General features: G+C 46.3%; 1 long non-coding RNA gene across 1 annotated transcript in view; it reads right to left on the bottom strand.

Annotated features, from left to right (window-relative positions):
- LOC143032869 (uncharacterized) overlaps positions 1 to 3,994 on the bottom strand; it is a 33,596-nt gene extending 29,602 nt beyond the window's left edge. The window contains exon 1 of the long non-coding RNA XR_012967147.1: positions 3,714 to 3,994. This is a non-coding gene — a long non-coding RNA (uncharacterized LOC143032869). The remainder of the gene's footprint in view (positions 1 to 3,713) is intronic.
- Between the last annotated feature and the right edge of the window lie 729 nt (positions 3,995 to 4,723).

Raw genomic sequence — 4,723 nt, 5'->3', positions numbered from 1 at the left:
TCGCCCCACCGCGATGCGTGTTACGACCACTCGTGAAGCGGCCGAGAACGCAACGACCGCTCGTTAAGCCGAAGAGAGCGAGAGGGCCACGACCTCCTCTCCGATGGAGACACCGACACCGTTAAACCAGCAACGACGAAAGAGGGGGCGTGGGACACTACGGAAAGAGGAAGGTGGTTAAAAACTTCCCCCTTCCCTTTCCTTTCCTTTCCCTTTCTCTTCCCCTTCTCTTCCCTTTCCCTTTTTTTACCTCTTTATCTTTAGTCCATTTTAGATTTGGGAAACTCAGTAAGAGAAAGGCAAAGAAGCACTTTGTCCTACATGAAATATCAATTCGACAGGTACAACAAATCCTTCAAATGTACACGAAATAAAACAAAATTAAAATCAAACAAATGAATAAAAATACATGAATAGATAAAGAAATAAATAAAACATAGGTGCATCCTACAAGCTCACTTAATGGGAAGCCATTGCTCAGATATCTTTAAGCCGCTTTTAGAGTTTAAGACTATCTCTGTTTACATTCGCTGCAGGCTTCTCTCTCATACACGTCAATGGGGGGGAGATTGGGTGGGGAGGATTACTGAGAGGGAGTTTGTGGGTGGTGGTGGTATTGGTGGTGCTGGTGGTAGTGGTTGTGGTGGTGACCGTGGTAGTAGTGGTGGTGCTGGTGACAGTATTGGTAGTGATAGTATTGGTAGTGATAGTGATGATGGGTGGTGGAGGCGTTTGTGGTGGTGAAATCTACAGGGTTTTGGAAGTGGTGATGCGCAAAACGAAGACGAAAGGCAATCTCCATGTGCGTTTGTATTCTTGCAACATCATTGGTGTGTGATTGTGAGTGTGTGTGTGTGTGTGTGTGTGTGTGTGTGTGTGTGTGTGTGTGTGTGTGTGTGTGTGTGTGTGTGAGAGAGAGAGAGAGAGAGAGAGAGAGAGAGAGAGAGAGAGAGAGAGAGAGAGAGAGAGAGAGAAGGGGGATAGAGAGAGGAAGAGAGAGAGAGGAATATAGAGAGGAATAGAGAGAGAGGAATAGACAGAGAGAGGAACAGAGAGAGGAATAGAGAGGGAGAGCAATAAAGAGGGAGAGGAATTGAAAGAGACGAATATAGACGAATAGAGAGTGGAGCAGGGAGAGGATCAGGGAGAGGAACAGGGAGAGGAGTAGGGAGATGAATATGGAAGGGAACAGAGGGAGGAACAGACTGCAATAAATAGAGGAATAGAAAGAGAAACAGAGGGAGAAGAAGTGAAAGACAAAGAGATAGGGGCTACACTCTTTAGCTATGGATATTTTCTCCTACTTTTACAGACAAAGACGACTCCAATTCCAAGAGAAATGACACCGATTCAAGAGCGTGGAAGGACCTGATATTTTATTCAGTCAATATAACGGACACATTAGCGCAGCCCATATGGACCAGATTCACGCAAGAATGGAGCCTCATCTCCACTGTCAGGTTTAAATTCTTCTGTTACCCTCACTAAAATCTCTTCTTTGCCACCTTTGGGATTCTATGGCCCTGTTCACACTAGTGATTTCAACCACCGCGTTTCAAATCGTGACGGTTTAATTACAATATAAGTCAATGGAGTCGTTCACACACAACCGCGAAGTTTTTCCTTGGCTACGCGATACCGCCGCGGTTTCCGTGTGGTGCAAACTATTAGTGTGAACTTGGCCATAGTCTCTTCAGCACTATATTTTCCCCAAGAATGTAAGAACTGGTTATCGGCGACGAAATGCACACCCTGAACCTCCGGACGCCAAGACATCCTTCAAGAGATGGAGAGACCCTGAGACACAGACAAAGAGCAACTGAGGAGGAAGTGGGAGATCCGGGAGAGAAAGAGATGGACAGCAGGAGCTGGAAGGGGAGGGAAGGAGGACGGAGCTATAAAACGATGAAGGTAAGCCTTCTCTACGAGAACACCAAAACGGTAGGTTCAGGAACTAAAAATCAAAAACCGAAAACTTAAAAAAAAAAAAAAAAACACTCTCAAAGGGTTTGCAGGGATTTTACAGTGCACGGGATATTTAAAGGGGAAGTTTTACCAACGAAACGGGAAGCTTCAACCTGGAGATTTTTTTTTAAAGGAGACTGAATGGCCGTGGGAAGGGAACACAGTTCCAAGAAGCTTTTACAAAGAAGGGCAGTCTGAATCTGAAGACTGGTCTGTCAGAGCCTTGAGTCTAACCCCTTCAATACCGGGTAAAACTCTTCCATTCGCAAACGCCACACTATGACCCTGTTCACACCAGCGGTTTCAACCGTGGCGGTTCAATTTCAACATTAGGTCAGTGGAGGCTTTCACACACAACAGCGCAGTTTTTTCTTTAACTATGCGGTACCACTGCGGTTTCCGCGCGGTTCAAACCACTAGTGAACAGGGTCTAACTTTCATTTCCGTAGTACCCTGTCCGGAACAAAGAAGAGTTGTAGCCTTTCCCGATCAACCCCCTCTGTGCTGGGTGACACCTGCTCTTCAATTCTGACTGCCGCCAGGCGATTTCTTTCACTTCAGGGTAGTTTCAATCTCCCTTGACTATCTCTCACTGATCTTCATGATTTGTGTAATTGATCTGGCTGCCGCCGGGCGATTTTATTTAGCTAAAAGGATATGTATTGTGAGTAAAACAAAGTCGGACGCAGAGAGAGCCAGCCAGCCAGCCAGACAGAAAGAGAGAGAGAGAGAGAGAGAGAGAGAGAGAGAGAGAGAGAGAGAGAGAGAGAGAGAGAGAGAGAGAGAGAGAGAGAGAGAGAGAGAGAGAGAGAGAGAGAGAGAGAGAGAGAGAGAGAGAGAGAGAGAGAGAGAGAGAGAGAGAGAGAGAGAGAGAGAGAAAGAGAGGAAGAGGACGGAGGAGGGGGGCGCGCGTCTGGTTGAAGGAATGTACTGAAAGGCTGGAACCTAAGGCCTAAAGAGCGATGCCAACTGGATCTAAGAGTCGAGGAAAGAAAATTCGATAAAAGCAGAGCAAAGGGCTGAAGTCGGGGAGAATCTAGAGTCTGTATGAGAAAGATATATAGACAGATCTTGAAAGAGAGAGAGAGAGAGAGAGAGAGAGAGAGAGAGAGAGAGAGAGAGAGAGAGAGAGAGAGAGAGAGAGAGAGAGAGAGAGAGAGAGAGAGAGAGAGAGAGAGAGAGAGAGAGAGAGGGAGAGGGAGAGAGGGAGGGAGAGGGAGAGAGGGAGAGAGAGGGAGGAACGGAGTGAGTGAGAGGGAGGGAGGGAGTGAGACGGAGGGAGGGAGGGAGGGAGGGAGGGAGGGAGGGGGAGGGAGAGGGAGGGAGGGAGGGAGGGAGGGGGGAGGGGGGACTACTGAAAATAAAAGGAGAAATTTCGAAAGACAATAAAATGTTAAACAAGCAGAGATGGGTGATGGAGAGGGATGGGAGGTAAGGGGAGGGGGAGCGGAAGAAAAGGAGGAGGAGGAAAAGTAGGAAGAAGTGGGGGAGGAGGAGTAGGAGTAGGAGTAGGAGTGGGAGGAGGAAGAGGAGGAGCAGGAAATTGAGAAGGAGGACAAGAAGGGGTAGTAGTAGTAGGAAGAGGAGGAGGAAGAGGAGGAGGAGGAGGAGGAGGAGGGGAAAGGGGGAGGGGGAAGAGAAGGAGGAGGAGGGGAGGAGGAGGGGAGGAGAAGGGGAGGGGGAGGAGGAGGAGGAGGAATAGGAGTAGGAGGAGGAGGCGGAAGGAACACTTTGGGTGCAGTACTCACATCTGGTAGAATTTTCATGAAGGCATTACGTGGCGTTCCATAGGGTTCTTTGACCCGAGACGCCTTTCGTTCTCTCCTAGGCGAGGAGGAGAGCAGAAGTCAAATTAAAGCAAGAAAAGAAAAACACGAAGACAAAGATTAAACGCAGAAGGTGATGAGAACTCACCGACGGGGACGAGGTCAAAGGAAGAAGGACACGAAGGTAGAAAAAAAAGGTCCTGAAAAAAAAAAACAAAAAAAAAACGAAAGACAGCAACGGAGGGAAATAACAAAAAAGGAGGATATAAAGAAAAGTGGAGAACACACAGAGAGAGGAAGCTCGAAATTGTAAAGAGTAGAAAATAAAAAAGAAAGTCAAAATAAAATGCAGGCAAGGGAACGAGAGGTTGAACGGACGAGAGAAAAAATATTAGCGATGAGTAAGAAAAAGGATTTCTCATACACAAGCAAACTCATACACACGCTAAAACGCACGCACGCATATTCAGGCACACGCACACACATGCACACGCACGCAAATACTCACACTCAATGCACACACATAATGCACATACACAAACACGCACGCACGCACACAAACACACACGCGTACACATACATACGCGCACACAAGCACACACACATGTACACACACACATACGCACACGCGTGCGTGCACACACACACACACACACACACACACACACACACACACACACACACACACACACACACACACACACACACACACACACACACATATATATATATATATATATATGTATGTGTCTGTATATATATTTATATATATATATATATATATATATATATATATATATATATATATATATATGCACACAAGTGCGCGCCCAGGTATTCGCACACACAAGGATTGACCAATATTAACAAAGTGAGGGGACCTCGCGAATGCAACTCTTTTTCTATATAATACAATCAATAAGTACAATAAAGTAAATACGCATACACGCACATACATGTGCAAATACACACATACTTACACAAACATACAA

This window comes from Oratosquilla oratoria, chromosome 14, assembly GCF_046742065.1.
Source record: "Oratosquilla oratoria isolate Oo_2021 chromosome 14, ASM4674206v1, whole genome shotgun sequence".
Lineage (NCBI taxonomy): Eukaryota > Metazoa > Arthropoda > Malacostraca > Stomatopoda > Squillidae > Oratosquilla > Oratosquilla oratoria.
Note: the sequence above shows the minus strand (reverse complement) of the source record. Positions and strands in the feature narration are given on the sequence as shown.